This window comes from Beta vulgaris, chromosome 7, assembly GCF_026745355.1.
Source record: "Beta vulgaris subsp. vulgaris cultivar EL10 chromosome 7, EL10.2, whole genome shotgun sequence".
Taxonomy (NCBI): Eukaryota; Viridiplantae; Streptophyta; class Magnoliopsida; order Caryophyllales; family Amaranthaceae; genus Beta; species Beta vulgaris.
In genome coordinates, this window is record NC_079208.1 from 22,157,917 (window position 1) to 22,171,614 (window position 13,698).

Consider the following 13,698-nt stretch of genomic DNA (forward strand, 5'->3'; position numbering starts at 1 on the left):
TTTCTTTACCCCATAAGATATTGAATAAAAAGAACTACTGTTTTTTTCCACTATATTTTTTAAAAAAATGATTGAAATGTCCCTAAAACGTAAGTAAATAGATTCGAAACATATAAATATTGCGAAAATTGGTGAATACACCCAACTATCATTAATAATTTCATTTTTGGACCAAAAACAAGCAAGAGTCGGAATACCACAAAGGAAAAAGTGTACCTATTTAAAAAATTGCTTTTGTGATTGGCACATGTTTTGTTAACCCCCCTCCCATAAGAACCATATTTTGACTTTTATCCGGAGAATATCCAACAATAGTTTTCATTGAATGAATAAGGGATCAGGATCCTAAAAAAATAATGCTTTTGAATAAGCATGAGTAATCAAATGAAATAAAGCAGCTCGATAAGAACCCATACTTAGAGCTAACATCATATAACCCACATGAGATATTGTAGAATAAGCTAAACTTTTCTTAACGTTATTTTGAGCAAGAGCTAAGGTCGTTCCTAACAGTACTGTTATTATACCTATAAAAGATATTACATACATTACGTAAGGTATAATTATGAAAAGAGGAAGTAGTCGAGCACCTATAAAAATACCCGCTGCTACCATGGTAGCAGCATGTATGAGAGCTGAAATAGGAGTAGGACCCTCCATAACATCGGGTAACCATACATGAAGGGGAAATTTGGCAGATTTAGCAATGCACCAGCAAATAACAATAAAGCACATAAAATACAAAATAAGGAATTGACTTCATTATCATTAATTAAAAATTATTGAATATTTCAAACAAATCCTGAAACTCAAAACTACTTGTTATACAATAAAGACCTAAAATTCCTAATAATAAGCCAAAATCTCCTACACGATTAGTCACAAATGCTTTTTGACAAGCATTTGCGGCAATATGTCGTGTGAACCAAAAACCTATTAATAGATATGAACACATTCCAACTAATTCCCAAAAAATATAAATTTGTATCAAATTCGAACTATTAACTAATCCCAACATAGAAGTATTGAAAAAAACTCATATATGCGAAAAATCTCAAATATCCTCGATCATGGGACATATAATTATCACTATAAATAAGAACCAGAATTACAACAGTAGTGATTAACATTGACATAATAGAAGTAAGTGGATGGAGTACGTAGCCAAATTCTAAAGAAAAATCATTATTAATGGACCAAGACCATGCATATTGAGAAATGGAATTACTATTTATTTGCTGAATAGACAGTCTCATCGAAAAAACCATAACTATACTTAACAACGAAATATTCGAAAAAGCCAATATACACGGAAGATTTTTTTTTGCCATCGGAAAAAATAAAAGGCCAGCTCCTATTAACAAAGGAACTGGAAGTGGAAGGAAAGGTATGATCAATGCATATTGGTGTATATGTTCCATAATAGAATAGAAAATTTTTATATTAACTAATTGTTTTATTTATGATTCGTAGGCTCGTGCCCTCTTTTGATAGAAGTCAATAAAAAAAATCAAGATATATAATAACTTAAATAGCATTTTTTTTTCATTTTATATTTTCTATTCTATATCAAATATTCATATTGACATTGAGCATTTTTTTTTTTGATATATTCAAATCACGAAGGTATAATTGGTGAAATAACCAATTTATTAGTAAAAGTTAGTACTTAATTATTAAATAAATAAAAAATATTGAAGCCTATGAAGTAGGAAGATAAAAAAATTCCACTTTCATTTCCATTTAAATCAAATACATATTTAAGAATAAAGGATAACGATTCGACTAAAAACGACTATGAATCAATAAAATTTACTAAAGATCTAATAAAGTCAATAATGATAAATTATTTTAAGTATTTTAGTTAGTTTATTCTATAGTTTATTCAAAATCATTTAATTGTCTTTCATTCCAAACAAAATTCGATTTTTTACATAAAAGAATAACTGTTACTTTTACTTTACTTTCTAGTTTCTATAACATAGAATAAAAATTTTCATAAATCATGGATCTTTTAAAGAAATTTTTTTATTCGGATCATTTCAATATGAAAATAAAAAACTCGATGTCTTTTCAAAATATAATTACAGTTTTTCAATAATTTGAATTAGTCTTAATCAATTTCGTACAAATCTTTTTTTATTTTATGGATATTCTATGAAGTAGAATATTTTATTTCTCCTAATCAAATATTTTTGATTATTTTAAGAGGAATATAGAAAATCGATTTCTAGTTTATAATTATGTTATACTTTTCTATTTTCAAAAATTGAAAGGTATCGCCTAAAATCTAAATACATAGATAATGAATAGAAAAAAAAGATTCATTTGAACAACAAATGTCTTTCACATCCAATTATAACAATGAATACTCAGTTCAATTTTAAATGGCAGTTCCGAAAAAACGTACTTCAATTTACAAATAGCGTATTCGTAAAAATATTTGGAAAAAAAAGGGGTATTGGGAGATGTTAAAAGCCTTTCCGTTATCAAAATCCCTTTCTACCGGGAATTCAAAAAGTTTTTTTAATAGGTAATCAAATCTTAGAATAATTGAAATCGACCTGACTAAAAAAAATGGTATAACAAAGTCTAAATACTTTGCATTTAGAATAAAAATATCTAAAATAAACGACTTAAATTGCGTTGTATTTACTAATTAATGTTTTGACCTATATAAAATTGTAACTTTTTTTTATGTTATGTCGAATAAGACCTCTTATGCCGACCCTAACATAGTCCTTTTTGTTTTTGTTTGAAAAACTATATATAGAGAATATTTCATCACCTTTCTTTTTTAGTCTATTTTGTCATTTATACGAATGAGATTTTTTCCCCATCAACCTCTTTGTGTTGCCACAATACAATAAATTTATTTTTCCACCTATATAGTATAATTTATAAAAAGGCAAATAGAAAATGCTTCAATTTTACCTTCTGGAACTATTGTTTCTTGGAATTTCTATATTATATATTCGTCCATTTGAAATCAATCAAAAAAGCACATTACTTTTGAGATACGTTTCAATAGAAATCCAAACTTTTTTATATGACATATTCGGTTCAATACTTAACAGGAAAATTTTTACCAATTTACTTGTTTTGGATAAAAAACAACCTATTTAAAAAAAAAAAAAGGCTCGTCGACGCCATGTTGAAATTGTGATAAAAATAGTCTATTTTTTATAATCTATGTATTTCTTATTTGCTATTTTTGCAAATTGAGGTCTATTCTGGAATGAAAGACGGAATCGTCTAGCTATAAAGGGTCCAAACATGAACTACATGAAAGTCCATTGACAAATTAAAGCAGTACTATAAAAATGAAATTGACTAAAAATAACAAAAACCAACTAAGTAATATATAATTATTATGACTATGAAACATTTCAATTAATGAAGAAAAAGGGATTTGCAAATCAGAACATAATTGGTTCAAAAAAGCAAATATTGTATTTAAATAATCTCGACAATTATTGTATAAAAACGAGTTATTATGATTTCAAACAAGCAGATATGGTGAAATTGGTAGACACGCTGCTCTTAGGAAGCAATGCGAGAGCATCACGGTTCGAGTTCGAGTGGCGGCATGACATCTTAAAATTCTTAAAAAAATCAATACCAATAGTCCTATAACCTATAATTCATCAATCCGTAATATTAGTACCTGCTCTCCAATCCCATTTCTTAATGATGCATGTTAGTACGATGGTGCTGAGTTATGCGGATCATTATTGTCAGTAACACTTCTAATCATAACATTTTAAAAAGATACAATAAGAATTTTTGATAAACAAAAACCTTTTTTAAATGATTCATTTTTCTTCGGTGAGGTTCAATACGTGAATCAAAAAAGCAATATTATACAAAATGCTTTTCCCTCTTTTGGTAGAAATTATTACAGTTCCCAATTGATTGAACAACTGGATCATTGGAGTTATCGTGTTATTAGTCTAGGATTTATATTTTTAACCATAGGTATTCTTTTAGGGGCAGTATAGGCCAATGAGGCATGTGGATCGTATTGGAATAGGGACCCAAAAGAAACGGGCATTTATTATTTGGACCATATTTGCAATTTATTTACATATTCAAACAAATAAAAATTTGCGAGGTGCAAATTCTACAATTGTTGCTTTTATAGGCTTCCTTATAATTTGGATATGTTGTTTTGGGTCAATCTATTAGGAATAAGACTACATAGTTATGGTTCATTTACATTAACACTTAATTAAATGGAAAATGAGACTTTAGGAATACGAATATAGTATAAGGTAGAAGTAAGTTTTTTTATAAACAGGCGAGAACCATTTAAATCATGGTTTAAATGGTTCTCACAAACATAAAAATTGTCTGATTATATTTCCGATTTTGTCTTTTTTTTTTTTTACGTTACATAAAGAAAGCTGCTTTTTTTATTTCATTTAATGAAATGAAAAGAAATGTATCTATAAAAAAATTGTATAAAATAGCTTCTACTTTCTCAACTGATAGTGAGAGAACGAAATTCGGGTACATGCCAACACCTATTACTGGTAGAAAGATAGAAGTCGAAATAAACAACTTTTGCTACCTAGAATCAATAAAGAAAAGTTTGTAATGTTAAATAATTTATATCCACAAAACATTTGACGTAACATAGATAATGAATAAATAGGAGTTAAAATCATTCCAATCGCCATTCCAAATGTAATTAGTATTTTAGGTATTAAAAGATATTTTTAGCTGGTAATTATTCCAAAAAATACAAATAATTCTGCAATAAAACCACTCATGCCTTGTAATGCAAGGGATGCCATAGAAAACTACTAAGAGTGTGAATATTTTTGGCATTGGAATCGTATTCCGCCCATTTCGTCGAGATAAACAAGACGTATTCTATCGTAACTAGTTCCCCAAGAAAAAAAGTGCAGCACTAATAAATCCATGAGAAATCATTTGTAAAATGGCCCCATTAAGTCCCGTATCGATTATAGAACTAATTCCTATAATTATGTAACCCATGTGAGATACAGAGGAATAAGCTATTGGTTTTTTTAAATTACGTTGTTAGGAAGATGTTGAAGCTGCATAGATTATTTGGATTGTGCCTATTATCATCAACCAAGGAGAAAATATAGAATGAGCATGAGGTAATAATTCTATGTTGATCCGAACCAATCCATATGCTACCACTTTTAATAAGATTCCAGCTACAAGCATACAAGGACTATAACATGCTTATCCATGGGTATCTTGTAACCATGTATGTAAAGGTATAATCGGTAATTTGACAACAAAAGCAATATAAAATCCAATATCGAATATTATTTCTAATGCCACAGAATACGATTGATTAATTAATGTTTCCAAATTTAATGTTCGTTCGTTGGAACCATATAAACCAACACCCAGAACTCCCATTAATAGAAAAATGGAACCCTCTATAGTATACAAAATAAATTTAATAGCGGAGTAGAGACGTTTCTTTCCCCCCCACATGGATAAAAGTAGGTAAACAAGAATTAATTATAATTCCCACATTATGAAAAAAAGTAAAAGGTCTCAGGATGAAAATAATCCTATTTGGCCACTATACATCGCTAACATTAAGAAATGGAACAATCGAGAATCTCGAGTAACTGGCCAAGCTGCTAAAGTAGCTAAAGTGGTGCTGAATCCCATAAGTAAAATAGGTCCTATCGAAAGCCCATCGATTCCTAATCTCCAATGGAAATAAAAAAAGTTGATCCATTTATAATCTTCTGCCAGTTGGATTAATGGATCGTCGGTTGGAGATAATAACAAAATGCATAGGTCGTTAGAAGAATCTCTAAAATAGAAATACAAATGGTATACCATTTAATAACCTTATTTCCTCTATGAGGAAATAAAAAAATTAAAGAAATAGCAAATACGGGAAAAACTACAATGGTTGTTAACCATAGAAAATAATTCGTGGTAAAGACAAGATACACTTGGGCCAAAAAAACCCGTACCCCAAAAGAAATCCATTTCTTTTGGGGTACGGGTTTTTGTCGGTAAAAAATATCAAAATATAATAAATGGATTCAATGGAATTTTCTGAAACGTATCAATAACCTAGACCTATACTGCGCGTTGTTCCATGCCATAAATAAACTTGAACGGTTAAAAAATGTTGGACAAGTGGATTCACATCTCTTACAACCAACACAATCCGCTGTTCTTGGAGCAGAAGCTATTTGTCTAGCCTTACATCCATCCCAAGGTATCATTTCTAATACATCTGTGGGGCAAGCTCGGACACATTGAGTACATCCTATACATGTATCATAAATCTTAACTGAATGTGACATTAGATCTCTAATTTTGTTAACTTCATTAATTTTCTATCTAGTTCTAGTAAGTAAATGAAATACATATTCAATTACCAACGAATAATAATTTCCCAGAATTTTTTGAATCAATAGATTTCTGGAGGAGAAATGGAAAAGAGGTCCAAAATATTTTGATTTATTACATTTTTTGAAAGTATATCTTAAGGTGCAGATATCTAGTAATCTAATTTGAATTGATGAATATTAAAATTTGAATTTCTAGAATATAATTTTCTATAAAAAATAAAAAATACTATTACTATTTATTCAATAAATTCGATTGATTGGTACAAATTGATTTTCTGTTACGATAAATTGAAGAAACAATAGCCGGTCCAATAGCTGCTTCAGCGGCTGCAATGGCTATAACAAAAATTGAGAAAATGTTTCTTTTAATTGGCGACTATCAAAAAAATCAGAAAATGTTACAAAATTTAGATTAACTGCATTCAATATAAGTTCAAGACACATAAGAGCCCGAACCAAATTTCGGCTCGTGACTAATCCATAAATCCCGATAGAAAATAAAAAAGCACTCAAAACAAGTACATGCTCGAGTATCATTGACCAACTCCTTAGCAATCTCTATTCATTTCAATATGAACAACAATTAAACAATTTGATTGACTAGAATGTAACAAGTTATAATATAAGAAATTAAGAGCAAAAAAAATAGTTTAATATAAAATTGAACTAAAAGTTTCTAAACCAATTCAAATATAATTGAATGAATATGAATATGATAAAATATCATTTTGATTTGGATTACTAATTTTTAAAAATGAATTATGACGAGCCAGGCAATTGCACCTTTAAAGCAACTAATAGAATTATTGAAATGAGTTCAAATGGAAGAAAAAAATCGGTTGATAAATGAATTCCAATTTGTGACTAGCATTTATCAAATCTTGTTCGATTCTGGTTTGATTTTGTAGTCCAAATAATCCATACCAGACGTATTTAGAATAGTAAAAATTATGAAACAAAAAGACTTGTACAAACCAATGAAGTAACCCCTCCCAAAGTCCAAGATATTTTTTGTCATATTTGGACCATTCATGAACATTACAGAAAATATTATTAATAGTTTATAGCTCCACATAAATAAGAAGTTGTGCAGAAGCTACAAAGTGGAGTTTGCTAGAATATAGAATAAAGATATACAAACAAGAACCAATCCCAGTGAAAAGCCGAAAAAATGGATTGGTAAATACTACTCCTCCTAGACCTCCTAATATAAGATCCGAACCCAGAAAGACTAAAAGAAAATCATGTATTGGTCCAGGTAAATCCATTATATGGAAAAGAAGAGATAAAAAAATTGGAATGTTTCATGATCTTATTGACTTGAACAGGAAAAAATAAGTTTATGCGTTCCTAATTGCTAAACCCTAATGTTGTATGACTTAATGTGAGTAAAGTAAAATTTATTGGACCAACCCATTCTTTTTTATCTGAAAGGTAGTTCGCAACTAAAACTATTATAAACAGATTTTAACTGTTTTAGTTGCGATTTTCACCAATCAATAGGAATAGGAATAATCGGAATTTCTAGTTATTGAACAATAAAAAAAAAAGAACCTTAATAATTGCGAATTGTTTTTCAATCATGGGATTTCTCTTTTGTTTGAGGCGAATTCAAAATTGTTCGAATTGTGTAAACATCTGTTATTTCTATTGGTAAACGACCCATAGCAATTTGATTATTGTTATCTCACTATTTTGATAATGACATATAATTATAGTTTATTTGAATTAAGTTTATTAGTCCGTTTTTTGGTTTATTAGGTTAGAATAAATTTTATGTGTTTTATATATATTCTTTTCTTTTTGTTTATTTTATTTGGTTAGATTTATTCTTTTAGTTTTAATTAGTTTATTTTTAGACCTCACGAATAACATGTTAAATAACTTATGAAGAATTGATTAGGAGTTTAATCAAGAATAAGTTGTTAAACCTTATTTGTGACAATCTGTTAATATTATGGAGGTAACCAATTTGATATATTAAGATTCCATAATATTTTGTTTAGTTAGTATGTGTGCAGTAATTTCTAGTTTTCTACAAATAAAGAGCCGCAAAACTAACCTAAACTAGCGCTTCAAAATAGATCGTTGAGGTAGTTCCTACAATTTAGGAACCACAACAACCAATCTATTTATAAAGCGTGTGAACGTGGAGAAGTGGCTGTGATTATGGAAGCCCAACTAACCAAACTACCAACGGTAAAAAATACAATGGACAGATAATGGAGAAGTGGCTAAAGTTACGTGTGATCATGGAGAAGATCATGGAGAAGTTTTTGAAGAAAATCGTGGAGAAGTACTCGAGAAGATAGGTCTCTACAAATAGATGTTTGTAACATATCTTTTAGATATACTTTCAGAATTTTATTTAATATTCTTAGTGAAAGTACAATCGGCTTTATTCCTCTTAGAAATTGATGTATTATAGATTGGGTTGAGTAAATCTAAGTCTGTAACCATTTTGAGAGAAAAATAGAAAGAGAAAGAGAAAGAGAGAAAGAGAGAAGACTTCGAGTGAAGTCAAGGGAGAAGTCAACTGTTCAAGGGGAACATGCTGACAGGGAACCAGTTCCTAGAGGAACAGATTTGGTCCGAATTTAGGTTGTACAAAAGAGAGTCTTTTGGCATAAAGTTATTAAAGAGAATTGAGTCAAAATCCCTCGTGGTCAAGGTTTTTCAACATATTGGGCCTAGGAAGTTTTCCTTGTAAAAATCTCGTGTTCCTAGTTCTTTCTTATTCATGCAATTATTTATTTCTCATTCAATCATTCTTTTTTTCCGCAAAAAGTTTGAAAATCTCTACAACTACAATTCACCCCCCCTCTTGTAGTTGTCTTAGTATTCGTCCAAGATTAACAATAGGTATCAGAGCCTAGTTCCTCCAAAATCAGTTAACACTGAGGAGCTAGTTCCTGGAAACAATGAACACATCAGGAGAAAGATTGGAAGAAGGTTACTCAACTCAGCGTCCACCCATGTTTAATGGCAAGTATTATCCATATTGGAAGAATCGTATGGAAATTTTATCAAGGCGAAAATTATCAAGTTTGGAGAGTAATAGAGATTGGTGACTTCGAAGTCACCAAGAAAATGAAAAAGGAGAAGACATCACCAAGCCTCTCTCCAAATATGATAAAGATGACTTCGACAAGATGGAAATGAATAACTTAGCTAAGAAGATTCTCCACTGTGGTCTTGGTCCCCATGAACACAATCGAATAATCGGATGCAAATCAGCCAAGCAAATGTGGGAACTTCTTGCAATTACTCACGAAGGAACAAACGAAGTCAAGTGATCAAAGATTGACATGCTCATGCACAAATATGAGCTATTTCAAATGAAGCCTAAGGAGTATGTTCAAGAGATCTCACAAGGTTCTTCAACATCATTAATGAACTTGGATCTCTAGGAAAGATCATCACTCCGAAGGAACAAGTACGAAAAGTTCTACGAAGTCTTCCTCAGGATGAAAAATAGATGGCGAAGGTCACTGTCCTGCTTGAAACAAAAGATTTCACTACATTCAATATCGAGCAACTTTCCAGTTCCTTGTTGACTCACGAAATCCATCTAGGAACTCATGAAGTTGACTCTAATAGGCCTAAGGCTTTGGCTCTCAACTCCGATGATTCGGAGGATTCAGAAACTGATGATGAAGAGGCAGCACTGATCGTGAAAAGATTAAAAAAGTTCTTCAATAAAAACTACAAGGGAAAGAACTTGAAAAAAGCCAGGGAGGTTAAGCTGTCACAATGTGGAAGTCCGGATCACTTTATAAAGGAATGCCTCTCTGGGAAAATGAAAAGAGCAAAGGAAAATACAAGGAGAAGGGAAAGGAACAACAAAAACCTTTCTAAAAGTTGATATGAGAAGGGCCATGGTTGCTGCCTGGGGAGAATCGATTCAGACGAGGAGCAGGAACAACCAGAAGAGGAGACAGCTCATTTATGTCTCATGGCAAAAACAAACGAGGAAGAAGACTTGCCAAACAACAAGGTACGCATAAATATTATTGAAGAAGAGTTAAAAGAGCTTTCAAAGAATCAATTAATAAAACTACTTTTGGAAACTTTAGATGACTACAAGGCCATTTGTGTTAGAGAAGAAAATTTAGAAAAACCTTAGAAGTCACCAAAGGTCATTCTAATTGGTTTAAAACAGTGAATGCAAACATTGAGTAAAGATTCTTTGAAGTCTTTGATGAAAACCGACGTATTCGAGAAGCTTTTGAAAATGCTAAAAATGAAAATTATTTCTTGAATATGGAAATGGCTGAATTGAAACTATTCGTTCCTGAAGGAACCAGTTCCTCTATAAATACCAGATCCGAGTTCGAAAAGTTAAAATTCGAACATGAAAAAGTTTTAAATAATATCTGGTACTTAAAGAGAAAATGGAACTTCAAGAACGACACTTCCTGATCCAGTGAGTTGGATACAAAAATATAAAAATGAAGGAAGAAGTGGGTAGGTTTCAATCACAAGAAGAAAACAAAATGAAAAAATATGTTGATCTTCCAAGCAGCCAAATATGCTCTTACTGTGGGAATAGTTGACACTTAGTGTCTAACTGTTCCTCCCAAGAAGAACATATTGAAATGAAAACCCACTTAGTTAAGCAAGTTTGGAAATTCAAGAGAAATACTAGCCCGACAGAGGAACCCAAGTCAAACTGGGTTCCTACCACTGACTGATTGCTTTGATACAGGCTAAAGTGAGGGGGAACAACCTATGGTACCTCGATAGCGGTTGTTCTAAACACATGACAGGAGATAAAGAGAAATATCTCTCGCTTTCAGCCCATGATGGAGGAACTGTGACCTTCGGAGACAATCTTACCGGTAACATTGTTGCAATAGGGAAGGTAGGAAAGTCTAAGTCACATTCCATAGATAATGTATTTTTGATCGAGGGTTTAAAATATAATCTGCTTAGTATTTCTCAATTTTGTGATAAAAGGAACAATATAAATTTTACTGATGAACGTTGCGTAGTAAGTAATGCAGGAACAGGTACCGAAATTCTAGAAGGAACAAGGAAAGGGAACACCTACGTTGTTTATCTCAACCTTGTTCCTAGGAACAATCTAACGTGTTTATGTGCCGTCGACAATGAATCACTTATTTGGCATAAAAGATGTGGTCACGCAAGTATGACATTATTTCAGAAGCTAAGTGGTAAGGACTTGGTGGTTGGATTACCAACTACCAAAGTCTCAAACCATGAAGTTTGTGGACCATGTACAAAAGGTAAACAAGTTAGATCCTCGTTCAAATCAAAGAAAATGGTAGTACATAAAGTCCCCTTGAATTGATTCATATGGACTTATGTGGCCCTGTTCGAATCCAAAGTCGATCTGGTAAGAGATATGTGCTTGTTATAGTTGATGATTTTTCAAGATACACTTGGGTTTTTTTTCTCCATAACAAAGATGAGACATTTGATGAATTTGTTAACTTTGCTAAAAGAACTCAAAGAATAAGTGGTTTCAAAATTAAGCACTTGCGTTCTGATCATGGAAAGGAGTTTGAAAACTCCAAATTTGATGGTTTTGCAGAAACGAAGGTCTTGATAACAACTTATCAGCTCCTAGAACTCCACAACAAAATGGCGTGGTAGAACGGAAGAATCGCACATTGGAGGACATGGCAAGAACAATGATCATAGCAAGCCATCTTCCGAAAAATTTCTGGGCTGAAGTAGTGAATACAGCATGCTACATAATCAATAGAGTCATGCTAAGACCTATTGTCTTGAAGACCCTTTATGAGCTTCTCAAAGGAAGAAAACCCAATATCTCGTACTTTAGAATCTTTGGCTGTAAATGCTTTGTACATAACAATGGTAAAGACAATTTAGGAAAGTTTGATGCTAGAAGTGATGATGCTGTTTTTATTGGATATGCTTTAAGTAGTAAGGCATAACAAACGAACAATGTGTGTTGAGGAAAGTGTCCATGTTATTTTTGATGAATCTAACTCTCTGCAGGAACTAAGTCATGAAAATGACTTTGAAATAGGACTGACTCGTATTGAGGAGTGAGTAAACATTGATGAAGAACTAACACCTACAGGAACCGACAAAAAGCATATTCCTGAAGAAGAGATAGCTGTTCCTGATCCTGTCATACAGGAGGAACAGGTACGAGAAAATCATCCAGTTGACGAAACAAATGAAGCTCCTCAAACTGGAGGAGTAGAGACAAGGAGACTTGAACCAAGATCTTCGAAACACTTGAAATCCCATCCATTGGAGTTGATAATAAGTGATATTGAAAAGGGAACTTAAACGAGATCCCAACTGAAAAATTTATGTGCTTTCCATGCCTTTTTGTATATGACAGAACCACGAGATCACAATGATTCCCTATTTGAGTCTGACTGGATAAACGCCATGCAAGAGGAACTGAATGAGTTCCAGAGGAACAAGGTCTGGCATCTTGAGATCAAGCCTAAGAACCAAAAGGTGATTGGACTAAAATGGGTCTTCAGGAACAAGCTAGACGAACGTGGAACAGTCATAAGAAACAAAGCCAAACTCGTAGCCAAAGGTATTGATTTTGATGAAACCTTTGCTCCTTTAGCTAGAATAGAAGCAATAAGAATTTTGATTGCCTTTGAAGCATTCATGGGTTTTAGGTTGTACCAAATAGACGTCTATGTGGAACAACCTCCTGGTTTTGAAAACCCGAATCTTCCAAATCATGTCTATAAGCTAGATAAAGCTCTTTATGGGCTTAAGCAAGCTCCTAGATCATGGTATGAAAGACTTTCAAAATTCTTATTTTCTAATGACTTTATACGAGGAAAAGTTGATAAGACCCTATTCCTTTGATCCATAGGAACAGACATCCTAGTGGTTCAGATTTATGTGGATGATATAATTTTTGGTGCAACTAACGGATCTGTTTCTAAAGAATTTGCTGAGTTAATGCGTAGTGAATTTGAAATGAGCATGATGGGAGAGTTAAACTTCTTTCTCAGTTTACAAATCAAGCAAACTGAAAAAGGAACAATGATCCATCAATAAAAATACGTAAAAGAGTTATTGAAAAAATATGGACTGGATCAAGCAAAATCAAACCATACTCCTATAGGAACAGGTACAAGGTTAGATGAGGATCAAAGTGGTAAGTCCGTAGATCATAAACTCTATAGATGTATGATTGGTTCCTTACTCTATCTAACTGCTAGTAGGCCTGATATATATCCTTTAGTGTTCGTTTATGTGCTAGATTCCAATCAAATCCCAAGGAATCCCTTTTGACAGCTGTCAAAAGGATTCTTAGATATTTGAAAGGAAGTGATGATCTTTGTTTGTTCTATCCTCGAAG

The 13,698-nt window shown here is 32.0% G+C and overlaps 1 pseudogene; it reads right to left on the reverse strand.

Annotated features, from left to right (window-relative positions):
• Positions 1-4,320: 4,320 nt before the first annotated feature.
• On the reverse strand, positions 4,321-6,345 carry LOC130592061 (NAD(P)H-quinone oxidoreductase chain 4, chloroplastic-like; annotated as a pseudogene).
• Between the last annotated feature and the right edge of the window lie 7,353 nt (positions 6,346-13,698).